Raw genomic sequence first — 19,656 nt, 5'->3', positions numbered from 1 at the left:
CTGATGAGGTGGAGAAAAAATGTTCTGCATATTTTACTTGTCTACAAAAAGCAGAAAATTTGAAAATAGTTGTAGACAAGCAGATGGTGCATATCTTAGGTTATTTACAAAAACAGCTTCATAGTTCCAAATGCGTTGTTTTTTCTTGGTACTTCGGCATCGTGTATAGTGTCACCGTGACGTAATTAATAACAGAGATTCGACAATACTAGCAAATGCAACAGGAAACTTAAAAAAATATTGTTGGCTGTCACTTCTTATCCCGTTACCAAAAAATCGCAAATAAATTGAATCTGAGCTATGATACTGTGGTGAAAAAGCACAGTACTATTGATCTTCACAGCTTTAAGCCAACTTCAGGTCCTGGTATAAAATTATCAAGATGTCTATAAAACGTTTCACGGTACTTCTGAAGGTGATCTATGTATAGCAGTGATGTAATAACGCTCAAAATACGGCAAGCGCATTACGGGCTAAACTGCGCCGCCCCAAAATCAGTTCACTTGAGCCGCAGGAGATATTGGGGACAGTATTCTCGATCTGCGCATCCAAATGCTCACGCCACAGATATTTATACTCTACGGTCGAAACGTCAATCACTGTGCGTCAGATTTTGTGTAATATCTTTGGCATCTTCTTGTGTAATGTGATGTGTATAGTTGTCATTGTCAATGAGTGGGGGGGCAGAAAAAGTGGCAGGTTAGTGTTTGTTGCATGTTCTGTTAGTGTTCAGATGTCTTGCGGCAAAAGTTACGTCAAGGCGACGTAGCCAACTGGCATTTTTCTCTACACAGTTCCCGCCAGCCTTCGGTTCGTATGTTTGTCTTTTGAGAGCTAGCGTAATCACTCTGTCAATATTTGGTGTTTCAGACAGTGGAATTGGCCCATATGTTACAAAACCGTTTCATATATATTTACATGGCAAAACTGTCGACGGACACGAAGTGATGGAGGACGTTATCAAATTAGTTGAAAGGGAGTGAGTGAAGGATCAAAATTAGAGTAAAGGAATGTATAAAACTGTCATATGCGAAGACACCCAGCGTCAAAAGAAGCACACTGGAGAAAATAGCATGGGTTCTTTCCTTATCGTTTTCTTAATCGCCCGTAAAAAAATTAGCATGGAATTTGCCGTACCAACAAAGTTGGTTCAAAGGTCACGACACTGTCTTCATATTCAAAATGTGCATTTCAGATCCGTATCCTGATAATACATTGAATGTTTTCAAGATGCTAAGCAAGTGACTTAAAGGGAAATGTTTGCTTGATGCCTGTAAAGTGGTCGCATCCGAAAACTCATTCTCTCGAGCTAGGCCTCGGATCTTTATCTTCCTTTTTCCCTTCCTCCCTCGAAACTCACCAAAATGTTCATTAAAACAGATTATTATGGATGGCACAAATGCGGGATTGGGGGACAGTTTTACCTAGGCGTATGCTCTTAAAAATGATGATTGTTGCACCACTTGGACTGACATGGAAGGAAAACAGGGTAGTTGCACACGAGGATGTCAACAGTAATTTTTTGTTGCGTTAAAAAAAAAAAAAACACCACCACCCCTCCTGTGCCAGAATATACAAGGCTGTTTTTTTTGTTTTATGTTGGTGAATCACCTTAAGACCTCAAAGTTTCTCTATATGGACAGAAAAGGTTATGGAATATGTATGAAATTGGGGTTGTTGATTGTTCTGGTGTGTATTAAAATACTAATAGGTGGTTTTTCCATTGTGGAACTTAATGTTGTTGAATGTACAATGTGATTTCGTTATTGCTAGAGAAGACTGTATTTAATAAGAAGTGAATGTTGGCCACTACCAACCTAGAACTAAGATTGCACTGCAGATTAGTGTATCAACATCAATCTTTTGTATTCAGTTTTGTTGGCTTCAGGAAACTATCACTATTCAGCCTAATCATCACCTTGGTCTGCGCTACAGATAAGAATAATTAATCAGTCATGTCAGTTGAGTCAACTGAACCTGCAGATACCAGATTTCGGCTGTGTCGCCTTAGTATAATGATTGTGGAGTGTTACTTCATAAGTGTGCAAACACAGAGGATGGAATGCTTACAATATTTCTTTTGCATCAATATTACATTTATATATGTATGTTGTGGTGACAGATTGAGCTGCACAAGAGCCCAGGGTCTAGGTTAGATTGGAAAATGTCAGTTTGATTCTGAGTTGTCAAAGCCAACAAACATGAATACAAATTCGTAAGAGATGCTGGCTTACTGATCTGTAGTATAACCTGAGTGCTACGTGGGGTGGTGACAAGTTTTGCTGTGAGTTGGTGAAATGGTGTAGAATGCTTCAGTTAATCCGTAGATTCTAGCTGCCACTTATGTTTACCTCATAGATGTTTTTACTTTGACAGAGTACAAACTGCTAATAGTGCCTGAAATCAGTAATGCTAAATTTTTGTATAAAGTAGTAGGTAAAGACATCAGTTGGGTGGAAGAACGGGAAAAGCAGTGGCTTGTGGAAAGTAGCAACTGTGCATCTGATATATACTTATTTATCTAGGTGTAATTTTCATAAATGTCAATGTGAGTAGATTAATGCTAGTCATAACTGTTGTTCATATGCTTTACAGTTGTAGGCTGCTGTGGCTGTTTATGCTTATTAATGTTCTTCCTTGTCTTGTCCTAATCCATAAAGGTATCTCTTTCGAGATGGGATTCGTGGAAAGGTGTAAATGAGTGAAAGCCAAGATTTCCGTCAGGAAATGACAGTCAGACAGGTTAATTAGATTGGAGCCTCTGCATTGTTTGTGTAGTCTCCCATTATTTTATTGAAAGAAACAGGATTGCTACTCTATCGTGTTGCTTTGCACATTCATGGATGTTTGTAGACTTGTTGGTCACACCACTCACTCCCATCATGGTCTTTACATTCTGATAGGCAAATAACAGTGGATGGGTAGCAGCATGACTGTATTGAGAAAAGCATCCATATCGATAGGAGCTGTACTGTAAAGTGTTTATGATAATGTTTCATCATTTTGTGTGAGACAGGCTTGTTTACAGAAATTGGTAACTATGAAAGATGGGTCCACCCCATACATTAACAGGCCTTGGAGAAACAGGCATTGAACACTGTTGAATATGACCCCAGTATCAGTACCAGGCAGGTGGACCACCAGCATGGAGTAAACAAGATTAAATTGTGGAACATTCTCCATCCCATCCGCCACTATCTATGTATCACTTAAAATATTTGCAGGGTTTATTATGTATGAACTTGGCTCTATGGTGATGTTTTTGCCACTGGATTGTTGTTCAGGTCACCATGTCTTCCATAACATTCACAGATGAGGCAACCTTTCTGAGGGGCGGTATTGCCAGTCTTCACAACACCCATCTCTGGGCTACAGAGAATTCCCATGTTATGACGGACAGGGATTTTTGGCAACCTCCTCATGGTGGGACAATAGCTTTTCCACAACACCTCACAGGTGTGGCATCTCAGTGCTTATGTGGGAGGCCCTGCTCCTTTGCCTTTGGCAGTCTGAAGGGTATTATTGTTGCTACTACATATTGGTGCTCCAGCACACTTCCACATGCTTGTGCAGAAGCATGTCAACTACAGAACACTGTGTGGACCCCCAGGAGGCTTACAGTTCAGAGTCGACAGAAGCGTTCGATCCCACGCGTCGGCTTTGACCTGTGACGTAAAGGTGTTGTCGTGTGCGGCGTCATGACAGCGCGGAGTTTGGTTTGTGATTGTGGTGTGTTTGTAGATGTCGTTGTGTTGTGGTTTGTTGTGATCTCTGGTGGTATGTTCAGGATTTTCGTTTGTGGTGTTATGGGCTCAGTTTGCTTTTGCTCATTATCCAGAATTGTTAGTGTCGGCTGTGTTTGTAGTGGAATTTGTTTCAGTGAGTTAACAATTTTGTGTGAAAGTTAATTTAGTGTTGTTTGCTGTGTATCATGTGGTAATTTTAGTAAAATTAATCGGTTGTTGTTTTTGTTCAGGAATGGACATGACGGATAAAATTAACAGTGCGCAGGTCAAGGGAAGTGTTCAATCCCAATGTTTGGCTGTGTATGTCGGGAGATGTTTTTGAGCTATATAGGCCAAGGTTAGTGTTTGATCCTAATTTATGGGATCGGGATCTGCTCTTGAGCTTTATAGGTCAAGGGAATTGTCCGATTCCAGATGATATTGTGTTTAGTGGTATTTGGGGAATTTTGTGATGTCGGTTTTTTTCGTCATTTTGTGTGGTTTTGTATGGCGGTGGGTGTCTAAATTTGTTCATATTTATATTGCCCCCCCACCCAAAAACACATTTCCTGCGCTTGTCCCGTTAGTGTCATTAGGCTTTTTGTGGAAATTGTGTGTGTGTGTGTCAATTGCAGTGCTTACTTCCCTGTGCTGCAATTTTGCTCTTTTCTCTTATTTATTCTTTGACATATTCCCTGCTGACAACCTAGCTTGCTCATAGGATGTCGAGTATGGTTTTTCTTACTTTGTTCGCTTTATTTCACTCCACATATTTTAGTTAACTTTTCTTTAGTCTGCACATCTGTATTCTTTCCCCACCTTTTCAATTTTTTTTTTTACTAATTGTGTGGGGGATGTTGGCCTATACCCAAATGGTAGCCAGTCCACATGGGGCGAGGGGTTGTCAGGTACCTCTATGGTGTTAGTTCCATGACCACACAAGGATTTGTATCCAATCTGTCACCTCCATGTGCATCCCAAGGAGCAGGGGCTGCCTTTGGTGGTACCAGGATATGGCACTGGCTGTCATGCCAGGTGACCTTTGCTCTCGCTGGGTGGCATCCGTTGGGAGAGCCCTCACTCAGAATAGGCTCCATTGTAACAGACGTTTCCTGTCCTGAAGGGACCAGAGTTACTGGCAGGTGGCTGTGAGGCCCTAGCAGTCTCTTCGGATAGACTCCAGTTCAGTGCCATACGTGGCTACGTCCTGCCAGGAAAACAAAACAAAGCAGCATGCAGACAGTTATTCCCCCCCCCCCCCCCCCAGTTCATTTTTTTTTTTACCTAAATAGATAGTGTATTTTCTCTCTGCTAGACCTATGTTTTTTTATGGAGAATAGTTTAAACTTGTATGGTTAATTCCCTTTCCTTAGCAAGTTATGAGGTGGTTAAGACACCAAATCCTACCCAGTGGCAAGTGTTACTATCCTGTAAACAACTTGGTGATATACCTGTTGCCATCACACACCATAAGGACTTAATGTTTCACTGGGACCTAGTGCCAGGCAGACAAAAAATGACACAAACCTATATAGAGGTGAGGGAGCCTTTTCATATGCTGTGTACTTTCAGACCTGCCAGATAGAACTGGCATATTCATCCTCGCTTTTGACAAGGATTCATTTGCATAAGAGGTAAAAATCACATTACTGCTGTGATGTGAAGTGTATTATTCACCCCCAGTTTGGAGTTTTAAGTGCGAGCACTTCAGTCGGAAGTCTTCTTGATGTACCTGTGACCCAGATTGTGGGGACTTCGGCTAGCCGCTTCACAAACATCCACCATGGGTGCTAGATCACTGCAAGTGTGTGCCCGATCTGTGTGGTGTTCTCAGCTACTGTGTGCGACAGAGAGGATGAATAAACTGTGCAGAAAAGTTAGCGAAGGTGACCAACACCGTCTCACTTGATGACACAGCACACACATCAAATGGGTGTGCAAAGGCCTAGAAATTCGATTGATTGGAGTTTTGATGCTCTTTCACATGTCTAACACTGTTATAACATTCCTTACCCAGTTGGGTGGAATTGGCCCATTACTTGCACTCTGTGCTCACTCACTATTGACTGAGACTGAGCCATGTGGGTAGCAAGTGATGTGGACGACTGCCATTCAGTTGACTCTCCATGCAGATGGAGTGCTCTGAGGTTTGCTGTAACCTGCCTATGTCAATTGTGGAAACGACTACCCTCTCCTCCCCAATCCCATAAATGTGCTAACGTATTTGAGAAATGCAAAATTCAGGAACTGAAGGTCACTTGAAGAATGGAAAAAAAGATTATTGATTGAATCCAATCTGTGACAATGACCTTCATCGTTACTGTTTCCAGGTCATCGGCAGTATCTGGCATGTTTACTCCCTCAGCATTGAGATCTGATAGTCACACCTATTAACTTGACCATGGGGGCCACTTGTCACATGGTTCCTGTGGCACTATCCTCAGTAATCATTCCCTTCAAACAGCTGGAGAAACGTCTGCCTGTCACAGCCCCTCCCCTCCCCCTTAGGAACTTCTCCCTGGAAATCCACAGATCAGAGACCCTACACCATCCAGTGGCTGCAGGAGCCACAGACAGTGGATCTCAAGGCTGCCTGCTCTTCTTCTGTTCATAACCCACGACAGCAGATAAGCTCTCACAAGAAACCTGACACCCATCTTTGTGAAAGAGGAGGAGGAGGAGGAGGAGGAGGAGGAGGAGGAGAAGAAGAAGAAGAAGAAGAAGAAGAAATCTTGGGAGATGCCTACCCCATTGGCACTGGAGATGCATTCCCCCACATTGTTGGATGCCGAATTGATGATGTTCCACCCCTCACTGGTGGCACAGTGATCCTGGCCCCTTCAAATCTAACCAGGACTTCCTCACTGTGGTGATCCAATGGAGCTACAATGGATATTACTGTCACAAGCTGGAACTATACCACCTTATTTCCTTCTCATCTGCAATTTACGTTACTCTTCAAGAAATATGCTTCACTGATAACCATTACACAACACTCTGTGGTTATTTTGCATTCTTTCAGTACCATGCTGGCTCAGAGGAGGCATCTGGAGGGGTTGTACATTGGTTTGTACAAATTTCATCTGTGAATGGATTACTCTTCATTGCATGTTGGAAGTGCTAGTGGCACAGGTGCAAAACATCTCAATGATCACCATGTGCAATATTTATTTACCTCCAGGCAAGCTACTTACATATACTGAGTTGTCCACATTAATCCAACTACTTTCCCCTCTTTTCTCCTTTTTTGGGGCTTTCAGTTCACACCACTCTCTATAGGGAAGCACGACCTTCGTCTGGTAAGGGCTTTCTGATTGATCAACTTCTGTCCAATCTTGATCCGTCTCTCCTCAATGACGGTAATCTACCTACTTCAGAATGCCTGTAGTACCTTTTTGGCTATTGACTTTACAATCTCTTACCTCAATTGCATGGCTTCACTACTTTAGTCACATCGACAATGGTCTTGCAACAGTGATCACTTTCCAGTGACCCTGTCACTCCCATGTCACTGCCCAATGGACCAATTATCACATTGGGCATTTCAAAGGCCCAACTGGCAGTTTTATACCTCTGCTGTCACCTTTGCCCTCTGTCTGTCACATTGCATTGACGAGGTTGTGAGATATCTCTCTGGGGTGATTACTTGCACCACTGGAACTGCAATTCATTTTTCTACAGGCCCCTACTGCCACCCACTGATGCCATGATGGACCAAAGATATTCTGAGAGCTATAGAGGATCATTGAAAGGTCCTGCAAATCTCAAACAACATCCTTCACAACCACCATCCTTGCTTTTAAGCTTCTTTGTAATAAGGCTCGTTATCTAATTAAACACTGTGAGAAAGAACATATGGAGTGCTATGTCTCCATCTTGGGAATGTGTTAATGATAAATTGAAGACATTTCCCTGTCTTTCACTGACTGGGAACTGCTTCAGGCTCTTGAGCTGTCATGAATGTGGCCCCTGGTCCTGGTTCGGTACCTGCATAATCAGGTGAGCCACCACTGACTGGGAACTGCTTCAGGCTCTTGAGCTGTCATGAATACAGCCATCAGCCTTGATTAGGTACCTGCATAATTAAGTGATCCAACATTTGACTGTTGCAGGTTCCATCTGCTCAGGGTCTTCAACAACATTTGGCTAGTAGGCACTTCCCCTTTGCAGTGGCAGATAATATCATGGTCCCAACCCTTAAACCAGGCAAAAGACCAACATTCATGAAAGCTACCAATCAGTTATCACTGAACTGCTTGAAAGGATTGTAGCCCAACAACTATGCTGGGTCTTTGAATCAATGGACCTTTTTTCCCCCCACGTCAGTGTCGTTTCTGGGAGGGATGGTCCACAACCATCAGCTTAGGTTGTAAACAGCAATCCAGTTACCTGTTTTTAAATGCCAGTACTTCATTGCAATCTCTTTTTAGCTATGTCAGGCATGCAACACTGCTTGGCCCCATCACTTTTACTTACCCTCCATAATAGGGGCTTTTGAGGGTCCCTACTGATTTTTATTCATAAATTTTAATCCCACCACTTGTTTTGGGTTAAAGTTGGTACATCATTCAGCTCTTATTGAGTCCAAAAGAACGGCGTCTTGCAGGACTCCATGCTGAATGTTAAACTCATCCTTACCACTATCAATGGGCTAGTGACCTCCATCAGACCACTGCTAACCACCATGTTGTATGTCGACTACTTCTGTGTTTGGTACAGCTCCCAGTCTGTAACCATGGCTGAATGGCAGCTAGAGTGCCACCTGAAAGGCCTCTGCTTGGACACTTTCCTGTAACTTCCATTTGTCTCTTGTGGAAAAAAAAACAAGTCTTGCATTTCTACCATCACACTACAGTCCGTCCTCACTTAGAATTCTGGGTACACGGCAATTGGGCATTGCTGCACAGTCTGAACTTTTAGGGCTGCTCTTTGATAAAAGGCTGACATGGCTGCCTGTATTCATCAACTGAACTTTAGCTGCATGTGAAAACATAATTCTCTCCACAGCCTTGCCCACACCTCTTGGGGTGCAGATAACTGTACTCTCCTCAATATTTACTTGGCCAGGGTCTCATCCCAGTAAAACTTTGGTTTCCAGGTTTATGACTCAGTAGCATCTGCAGCTTTGAAATTGCTGGATCCAGTCCACCATTGGCGGCTTCTGGACTAGTCCTGTAGATAGTCATATTACCAAAGCACAGATAATCCCTCTTCATTTCTGATGGTACTGACTCTTGCTGACTTATGCAATTACCAACCGGACAATTTCCTAATCATGCAACTTATAATTTTCTATGTGAGGGGCATTGACCCCTGACACCCACCCTCAGGCAGGATTACTGGTTAGAATGCAGTTTGAGGGTCTCTGCCATGCTCTGTCTATCATCCTAAGAATGTGCTCCTTTTGTTTTCCTTCATACCCCCCTCAGTTAGCAAACAGACCATGAATTAGGACCAATCTATTTCAAGTACCTAAAGTTGTTGTTCCCATGACCTTTCGGCATGCCACCCCCGTCCCCTAACCCTGTGGGTTTTGGGACTAGAATAGACCTGAGATATTCCTGCCTGTCATAAGAGGCAACTGAAAGGAGTCTTCTGCTTTTTGACCTGATCAGTTATGGTCCCCTTTTAGGGTTTGACTTCCACCTTTCCAAATTCTACAGAAGTGCATGTCATTTGGGGAAGGACGCCTTACGTGGTGCATCATGTATCCATTGTGTGCTGAGACCATTTGCACCTAATATTGTCATGGCTCTCCATATCCACCCGTAATCCAGCTGTTTGTGTGAGGACACTTTACAGGGTGCATAATCTACATCCCTTGATCACTGTCGTCTTCTGCGCACATGATGAAAATGGATCTTTTCACACCCAATATCCAGCGTGGTAGCCAGTCCGTTGTGGAGGAGTCGTCATGTACCCAGTTGGTTGTAGCCCTCTTAACAACACAGGGATCGCACTGCTGATGCCTGAGCTGCAAACTCCCCACGTATGCCAAGTAGTAGATGCCTGTCCTCTTGGAGCATCAGGACTCCTAACAACGGACGTTATGCCAAGTGGCCTTTGCTGTGGCTGGGTGGCATCCCTGGGGAGAGCCCCTGATTGGAGTGGATGGCATCAGGGCGAATGACCTGAAGTGAAGCCAACCGGGTCATTTTTTGTTGGTGGCTGATTGGCCCCAGCAGTCTCTAAGAAAGAAAGGCTAAGGTTCAGTGCTGAGAAGTATGACCCCAAATTGTTTCCCTCCATAGCTACACCATGGGAGGAACATAGGGCTACAGAAACAAGAGGGCCTTATTTGCCTCAATATTTAGTTTTCTCCTTTCTGGCTACAAAGCCTCTATTTTTTATTGAAAATCTGGAGGATAAGTTTGGGAATCTGGCAGCACTATCCGGAATGAGAAATGGGTCAGTCCTGATTAAGGCAGCATCCAAAGCCCAGTCATGGGTGCTGCTCATGTGTGACAAACTGGGTGATATTCCCATTTGGGCACTCCCCATAAAAGCCTAAACCTGGTCCAGGGGGTTATGTTTCATGGAGACCTCCTGTTGCAGTTGGACGACGAGTTACACACCAATTTATAATGACAGGGTATTCACTTCATCTGCTGTGTCTGTAGGGGACCGAAAGGTAATAAGAGTTGCTACCACCGCCTTCATCTTTGCCTTTGAGGATGACTTGTTGCCAGAAAAGGTGAAGGTAATGGTATACCAAGGTGACGTAAAACCGTATGTCCTTCCCCTATGCGGTGCTTTAAGTGCTGGAAATTTGGGCACATGTCTTCATGGTGCAATTCCAGTGCCATATGTGGAGATTGTGGATGTATGGAGTGCAGGACCCTGGACAGGCTGACTTACCAAAAGGTCAAAAAGAAATATGACTAGTTGAACCCCATTCGATTGATATCCTCCTATGCTGCAGCTATGACGATGTCGCCCTTGCTGGTGATGATAGTTCGCTCGACTCTGCCTCGTACAGTGAGCCCTCAGGGCAACTTGACTACATCCCCCCCCCCCCCCGCCCCCCCCCCCCCCGCCCCCCTCCATTGGTGGTTGGGGGCACAAATGCCAAGGACATCAGTCCCCTCCCCTCAGTTGGAGAAGTAACTGCCTCCTGCTTCTCGCATGGAAGGGGTTTCTTGGGACTGTACCTTCCAAACACCCCCCCCCCCCCTCCCCCCAAATGCAATAGTGGACATCAGCCACTGGCTGAAGGAGCCACAAGCTGCTGGTCAAAGGGCCTCACGCTATTCATCTGTACGTGAAGCTGCTTCAGATTCAGAGAAGCCCTTCCAACAAGCCCGTAAAGAGAAGCGAGAGGGCAAAAAAATGTAGTAGCAGACTGGTAAGAAACAAGAAACTCGGGTGTCCTCCACACCACCACCACAACCACCACCACCACCACTCGGTACTAGTTCTGTGACTAAGGACAAGGTGGAGATTTTAGCTTCCCCCAAGGACCTAGATCTCGCTGACACCTCAGCAGTGATGGTCGTAGATACAAGCACTAAACCAGTGGCCGCAGATGACCCTGAGGCATGAACTGCCCTCTTGGTTCCTTCATGCCTTTCCATACTATAGAAAGCGTCATCCTCCAGTGGGATTGGGCCGGTTTTCTTCGCCCACCTGGCTGAGTTACAACAGCTCTTAAGGAGAAACATTGATAAAAAACACTCTATTTCAAAAATGCAATAAATTCAGTTTTGGAGATATGGCATTGAAATTTTGTACCACGCTTTACTTGACAGTAACACATTTACATATATTGTTGTTGTTGTCATCTTCAGTCCTGAGACTGGTTTGATGCAGCTCTCCATGTTACTCTATCCTATGCAAGCTTCTTCATCTCCCGCTACCTACTGCAACCTACATCCTTCTGAATCTTCTTAGTGTATTCATCTCTTGGTCTACCTCTAAGATTTTTACACTCCACGCTGCCCTCCAATGCTAAATTTGTGAACCCTTGATGCCTCAGAACATGACCTACCAACCTATCCCTTCTTCTAGTCAAGTTGTGCCACAAACTTCTCTTCTCCCCAATCCTATTCAACACCTCATTAGTTGTGTGATCTACCCATCTAATCTTCAGCATTCTTCTGTAACACCACATTTTGAAAGCTTCTATTCTCTTCTTGTCCAAACTATTTATCGTCCATATTTCACTTCCATACATGGCTACACTCCATACAAATACTTTCAGAAACGACTTCCTGACATTTAAATCTAAACTCGATGTTAACCAATGTTTCTTCTTCAGAAACGCTTTCCTTACCATTGCCAGTCTACATTTTATATCCTCTCTACTTCGACCATCATCAGTTATTTTGCTCCCCAAATAGCAAAACACCTTTACTACTTTAAGTGTCTCATTTTATAATCTAATTCCCTCATCGTCACCCGACTTAATTCGACTACATTCCATTATCCTCGTTTTGCTTTTGTTGATGTTCATCTTATATCCTCCTTTCAAGACACTGTCCATTCCATTCAACTGCTCTTCCAAGTCCTTTGCTGCGTCTGACAGAATTGCAATGTCATCGGCGAACCTCAACGTTTTTATTTCTTCTCCATGGATTTTAATGCCTACTCTGAACTTCTCTTTCGTTTCCTTTACTGCTTGCTCAATATACAGATTGGATAGCATCAGGGAGAGGCTACAGCGTTGTCTCACTCCCTTCCCAACCACTGCTTCCCTTTCATGCCCCTCAACTCTTATAACTGCTATCTGGTTTCTGTACAAATTGTAAATAGCCTTTCGCTCCCTGTATTTTACCCCTGCCACCTTTAGAATTTGAAAGAGAGTGTTCCAGTCAACATTGTCAAAAGTTTTATTTAAGTCTACAAATGCTAGAAATGTAGGTTTGCCTTTCCTTAATCTATTTTCTAAGATAAGTCGTAGGGGCAGTATTGCCTCATGTGTTCCAACATTTCTGCGGAATCCAAACTGATCTTCGCCGAGGTCGGTTTCTACCAGTTTTTCCATTCGTCTGTAAAGAATTCGCGTTAGTATTTTGCAGCTGTGACTTTTTAAACTGATAGTTCGGTAATTTTCACATCTGTCAACACCTGCTTTCTTTGGGATTGGAATTATTATATTCTTCTTGAAGTCTGAGGGTATTTCGCCTGTCTCACACATCTTGCTCACCAGATGGTAGTTTTGTCAGGACTGGCTCTCCCAAGGCCGTCAGTAGTTCTAATGGAATGTTGTCTTCTCCCGGGGCCTTGTTTCGACTCAGGTCTTTCAGTGTTCTGTCAAACTCTTCACGCAGTATCTTATCTCCCATTTCATCTTCATCTACATCCTCTTCCATTTCCATAATATTGTCCTCAAGTACATCGCCCTTGTATATACCCTCTATATACTACTCCTACCTTTCTGCTTTCCCTTCTTTGCTTAGAACTGGGTTTCCATCTGAGCTCTTGATATTCATACAAGTGGCTCTCTTTTCTCCAAAGGTCTCTTTAATTTTCCTGTAGGCAGTATCTATCTTGCCCATAGTGAGATAAGCCTCTACATCCTTACATTTGTCCTCTAGCCATCCCTGCTTAGCCATTTTGCACTTCCTGTCGATCTCATTTTTGAGACGTTTATATTCCCTTTTGCCTGCTTCATTTACTGCATTTTTATATTTTCTCCTTTCATCAATTAAATTCAATATTTCTTCTGTTACCAAGGATTTCTACTAGCCCTTGTCTTTTTACCTACTTGATCCTCTGCTGCCTTCTCTACTTCATCCCTCAGAGCTACCCATTCTTCTTCTACTGTATTTCTTTCCCCCGTTCCTGTCAAATGTTGCCTTATGCTCTCCCTGAAACTCTGTACAACCTCTGGTTTAGTCAGTTTATCCAGGTCCCATCTCCTTAAATTCCCACCTTTTTGCAGTTTTTTCAGTTTGAATCTACAGGTCATAACCAATAGATTGTGGTCTGAGTCCACATCTGCCTCTGGAAATGTCTTACAATTTAAAACCTGGTTCCTAAATCTCTGTCTTACCATTATATAATCTATCTGATATCTTCTAGTATCTCCAGGATTCTTCCATGCGTACAACCTTCTTGTATGATTCTTGAACTAAGTGTTAGCTATTATTACCCCCCTGCGGGTCCGGGGTAAGAATAGGCCCGAGGTATTCCTGCCTGTCGTACGAGGCGACTAAACGGAGTTTCAACCGTTTCGGCCTTCCATGTGATGGTCCCCCTTGGGGTTTGCCCTCCATTTTTCAAAATTCTACAGAAGTACGAGCCTTTTGGGGAAGGACACCTTACGTGGTGTACCACTGGTCCTAAGTGCACTAAGACCTTGGCACTAAGCATTGCACCGGCGTTGTAACCATACCCACTATTCCTCAAATTGGGTTGTCCAAGTTATGCCCATAGTGCATCTCCATCTGCACCAGCGATCATGATGGACTTTCCATGGCACCAGAAATCCAGCACGGTAGCCAGCCCGTTGTGGTGGGGTCGTCATGTACCCTCTAGGTTGTAGCCCCCTGACAACACAGGGATCGTACTGCCGATACCTGAGCTGCACCCTCCCCACGTCGGCCAAGGAGTAGATGCCTGTCTCCTTGGGGCATCAGGACTCCCGGCAATGGTCATCCTGCCAGGTGGCCCTTGCTGCGGCTGGGTGGCGCCCGTGGGGAGAGCCCCTGGTCGGAGTGGGTGGTATCGGAGCGGACGTTTCGCAGATGAAACGTCAACACGTATCAGGTCGCTCTGCGGCCGAGTCTTTCAAAAGAAAAGGTACCGTTTCTAGTTCTGGTTCTCCTGCCCTTTCCCCCTTGGCCACTCCATGGGAGGAGGGACAGGCCCGCCGGCTTGGGGCGAAGTACTTCCCCCGCTATTTGGTCTGTTCTCGAACCGATGGGGGGACATTCGCCACCTCCAAGCCCATGTTCTTTGTTCAGCACATTGAGGACATCTTCGGGGAAATCGAGGCTCTCAGCAAGATGCGTTCAGGGTCCGTTCTTATCAAGACCAACTCCACCACACAGTCGGCGGCGCTCCAGGCGTGCGACCGCCTACGGGAACATCCCAGTATCCATTGTCCCACGTCTGGCACTAAATAGGATGCAGGGGGTTATTTTTCATCGTGACCTCCTGCTACAATCTGATGAGGAGCTCAGGGCCAACCTGGAGCGCCGAGGTGTGCATTTCGTCCGGCGAGTCCAGCGCGGCCCCAAAGACCATCGCATCGACACCGGGGCCTTTATCCTCACCTTCGAGGGGGACGTTCTCCCAGAGAAGGTAAAGGTGATGTGCTACCGGTGTGACGTGCGACCTTACGTCCCGCCTCCTACGCGCTGTTTTAGGTGTTTGCGCTTTGGGCACATGTCGTCACGGTGTGAGGCTGAGCCCCTTTGTGGCGATTGTGGACGTCCTCTTCATGAGGAACATACATGCACCCCACCACCTCGGTGCATTAATTGTCCTGGCGTCCACTCGCCTAGATCCTCAGACTGCCCCGCATATCAGAAGGAGAAGAAGATACAAGAAATCAAAACTTTGGATCGGCTCTCTTATTCTGAGGCCAGGAAGAAGTATGACCGCCTCCATCCCGTGCCATTGACCACTTCGTTTGCCTCAGTTGTGTCCACTCCTTCCGCGGTATCCTCACCCCTATCCTGTCCCCCCTCCGCCTCCTCCGCCCATCAGGGTGCTCTGCCTTCGCCTCCCAAATCCCACCCTTCCAAATCCTCCTCCCCCGTGGCCCCCACCCCCTCTGCCCCAGGGGCCACCCTTCCTCCTCCTCCTCCCCCCACGCCACCTGAGAAGCGATCCTCTTCTCAGGCGTCCATCGGGGAAACGTTCCGGACCCCAGCTTCCGAGGTCCGGCATTCCAAAATGGACCCCGCGCGTGAGGACCTTCTTCGGGTCCAGCCCACCATCCCTGTGCCTCCTCGGCCTTCCAAGAAGGCCTCCAAGAAGAAGTCTCTATCCCCCTCTCCACCCCTGACGCTCCATCCGTGAGTCGCTGCTCCCGGCCATCCTCAGTTTCGCCGGGACGCTCTGCTGCCAGGCGCTCAGCTGGCCTTTCGTCGGCAAATGATGCTGCCCCTCCTACACAACCAGGGACAGCGGCCACAGCTGGCGACGAGTCAATGGAACCGGATCCGCCTCCCGTCGGTTGTAGCGTTGTTCCCTCACAACCTGGCCCTCCGCGGCCGTCGAGGTGACCAGCTCTTCCCCCTTCTCGTTCCACCAACTTTTTGACTAGCGATGGCGTTGTTTCATTGGAACATAAGAGGTATTCGATCTAATCGGGAGGAATTACAACTGCTCCTCCGCCTGCACTGTCCGCTCGTCCTTGGTCTCCAGGAAACCAAGTTGCGCCCGACTGACCGTATTGCCTTTACCCACTATACCTCGGAGCGGTATGACCTCACCCCTGTGGACGGTATCCCAGCTCATGGTGGGGTCATGTTGCTCGTTCGGGACGATGTCTATTACCATCCCATCCCATTGACCACCCCACTCCAAGCAATAGCTGTCCGCATTACTCTTTCTGCTTTTACTTTTTCAGTTTGTACCATCTACACTCCACCGTCATCTGCTGTTAGTCGGGCTGACATGATGCACCTGATCGTTCAGCTTCCCCCGCCGTTTTTATTGTTTGGCGACTTCAATGCCCATCATCCCCTTTGGGGCTCTCCTGCATCCTGTCAAAGAGGCTCACTCTTGGCGGATGTCTTTAACCATCTCAATCTTGTCTGCCTCAATACTGGCGCCCCGACTTTCCTCTCGGACTCTGCTCATACCTACTCCCACTTGGACCTCTCTATCTGTTCTACCACTCTTGCCCATCGGTTCGAGTGGTATGTCCTTTCTGACACCTATTCGAGCGGCCACTTCCCCTGTGTCGTTCGTCTCCTGCACCACACCCCATCCCCACGTCCTTCGAGCTGGAACATACTGAAAGCTGACTGGGGACTTTACTCCTCCCTGGCGACCTTTCCGGACCACGATTTTCCCAGTTGTGACAGTCAGGTCGAATACCTCACGGCTGTTATCATCAATGCTGCCAAACGGGTACTACTTCTTCTTCACGTCGCGTTTCCGTCCCCTGGTGGAACGAGGCTTGTAGGGACGCTATCCGTGCTAGACGACGTGCTTTACGCACCTTTCGCCGCCATCCTACGTTGGCGATTTGTATTGGATACAAACGACTCCGGGCGCAATGCCGTAGAGTCATCAAAGACAGCAAAAAAGCTTGTTGGGCCTCCTTCACCGGCTCCTTTAACAGTTTTACTCCCTCTTCCGTCGTTTGGGGTAGCCTGCGCCGGCTGTCGGGCATTAAGGCGCACTCCTCGGTACCTGGCCTGACCTCAGGTAATGAGGTCCTTGTTGATCCTGTGGCTGTCTCCAACGCCTTTGGCCGCTTTTTCGCGGAGGTTTCAAGCTCCGCTCATTACCATCCTGCCTTCCTTCCCAGGAAAGAGGCAGAAGAGGCTTGGCGACCTTCCTTCCACTCACTGAATCAGGAAACTTATAATGCCCCCTTTACTATGCGGGAACTCGAACGTGCGCTTGCACTGTCCCGGTCCTCTGCTCCGGGGCCAGATGCCATTCACGTTCAGATGCTGGCACACCTTTCTCCGGCGGGCAAAAGCTTCTTTCTTCGTACTTACAATCGCATCTGGACCGAAGGTCAAGTCCCCATGTGTTGGCGTGGCGCCGTTGTTGTTCCTATACCCAAACCTGGGAAGGATAGACACCTTCCTTCTAGTTACCGCCCCATTTCTCTTATAAGCTGTGTCTGTAAGGTGATGGAGCGCATGGTTAATGCTCGGTTAGTCTGGATTCTTGAATCTCGACGGCTACTTACTAATGTCCAATGCGGCTTTCGTCGCCGCCGCTCCGCTGTTGACCACCTTGTGACCTTGTCGACATTCATCATGAACAACTTTTTGCGAAGGCGCCAAACGGTAGCTGTGTTCTTCGACTTGGAGAAGGCTTATGATACCTGTTGGAGAGGAGGTATCCTCCGCACTATGCACAGGTGGGGCCTACGCGGTCGCCTGCCCCTTTTTATTGATTCCTTTTTAACGGATCGAAAGTTTAGGGTACGTGTGGGTTCCGTATTGTCCGACGTCTTCCTCCAGGAGAACGGAGTGCCTCAGGGCTCCGTCTTGAGCGTAGCCCTTTTTGCTGTCGCGATCAATCCAATTATGGATTGCATTCCACCTAATGTCTCAGGCTCTCTCTTTGTCGATGACTTCGCGATCTACTGCAGTGCCCAGAGAACATGCCTCCTGGAGCGCTGCCTTCAGCGTTGTCTAGACAGCCTCTACTCATGGAGTGTGGCAAATGGCTTCCGGTTCTCTGAAGAGAAGACGGTTTGTATCAACTTTTGGCGATATAAAGCATTCCTTCCGCCATCCTTACATCTCGGTCCCGTTGTTCTCCCATTCGTGGACACAACTAAGTTTCTAGGACTCACGTTGGACAGGAAACTGTGTTGGTCTCCACATGTCTCTTATTTGGCGGCCCATTGTACACGTTCCCTTAATGTCCTCAGAGTTCTTAGCGGTTCATCTTGGGGAGCGGATCGCACTGTCCTGCTTCGCTTGTATCGGTCCATAGTCCGATCGAAGCTGGATTATGGGAGCTTCATCTACTCGTCCGCTCGGCCATCCCTCTTATGCCGGCTCAACTCTATCCACCATCGGGGGATATGTCTTGCGACCGGAGCCTTCTACACTAGTCCTGTCGAGAGTCTTTATGCTGAAGCTGCCGAGTTACCATTGACCTACCGGCGCGACGTACTGCTGTGTCGGTATGCCTGCCGGCTGTTGTCTATGCCCGACCACCCCTCTTACAAATCCTTCTTCGCCGATTCTCTCGACCGTCAGTACGGGTTGTATGTGTCTGCCCTGCTGCCCCCCGGAGTCCGCTTCCGTCGCCTGCTTCGACAATTGGATTTTGCCCTCCCTACCACCTTCAGAGAGGGTGAGAGCCCGACACCACCTTGGCTCCAGGCTCTGGTTCATATTTATCTCGACCTCAGCTCACTCCCGAAGGAGGGTACTTCAGCTGCAGTGTATTGCTCAAGGTTTGTCAAACTTCGTGCTCGGCTTGCCGGTCACACCTTTATTTACACCGATGGCTCCAAAACTGACGATGGTGTCGGCTGTGCCTTTGTCGTCGGGGCCGCCACCTTTAAATACCGGCTCCTCGACCAATGTTCCAGCTTTACGGCCGAGCTTTTTGCTCTCCATCAGGCCTTTCAGTATGCCCGCCGCCACCACCATTCATCGTATGTACTCTGCTCTGACTCACTCAGTGCTCTTCAGAGCCTTGGAGCTCCCTATCCGGTCCATCCCTTGATTCAACGGATACAGCAGTCCCTCCATTCTTTCGCTGATAATTGGTGGTTCTGTCAGCTTTCTGTGGGTTCCCGGACATGTAGGACATGAGGCTGCGGATGTTGCAGCCAAGGCTGCAGTCCTCCTGCCTCGGCCAGCCTCCCATTGTGTCCCGTCATCTGACGTTCGTGGGGATGTATGTAAGAGGCTTGTGTCGTTGTGGTGGGATGCTTGGTCATCCCTCCAAGGAAACAAGCTCCGGGCAGTAAAAGTGCTCCCAACTGCTTGGACAACATCCTCCCGACCATCTCGGCGCGAGAAGGTCCTTCTGACCAGGTTGCGGATTGGGCATTGCCGGTTTAGCCACCGCTACCTGCTCTCCGGTGACCCAGCCCCGCAGTGCCCTTGTGGTCAGGCATTAACAACAATGCACCATGTTTTATTGTCGTGTCCCCGTTTTAGTCAATTTCGTGTTGTCCTGTCCCTGCCCTCTACTTTACCGGATGTTTTAGCTGATGGCGCTCGAGCGGCTGCTCGTATTCTGCGTTTTATAACTTTAACTGGCTTGTCCAAAGACATTTAACCTTTTTACTTATTTTATCTGCATCTCTGTCAGGTCCTTCTGG

General features: G+C 46.9%; 1 protein-coding gene across 6 annotated transcripts in view; it reads left to right on the top strand.

The window, feature by feature from the left end:
* Positions 1 to 594: 594 nt before the first annotated feature.
* LOC126483871 (sorting nexin-24-like) overlaps positions 595 to 19,656 on the top strand; it is a 91,969-nt gene continuing 72,907 nt past the window's right edge. For 2 of the 6 annotated variants that reach the window (XM_050107111.1, XM_050107109.1), the window contains exon 1: positions 632 to 810. The gene's annotated coding sequence lies outside the window, so the exon portion shown is untranslated. Of the gene's footprint in view, positions 811 to 19,656 lie in introns of all 6 variants that reach the window. The other 4 variants (XM_050107108.1, XM_050107112.1, XM_050107110.1 and 1 more) reach the window with 4 other exon arrangements.

Source organism: Schistocerca serialis, chromosome 6 (assembly GCF_023864345.2).
Source record: "Schistocerca serialis cubense isolate TAMUIC-IGC-003099 chromosome 6, iqSchSeri2.2, whole genome shotgun sequence".
In the NCBI taxonomy this organism is placed as follows: Eukaryota; Metazoa; Arthropoda; class Insecta; order Orthoptera; family Acrididae; genus Schistocerca; species Schistocerca serialis.
Note: the sequence above shows the minus strand (reverse complement) of the source record. Positions and strands in the feature narration are given on the sequence as shown.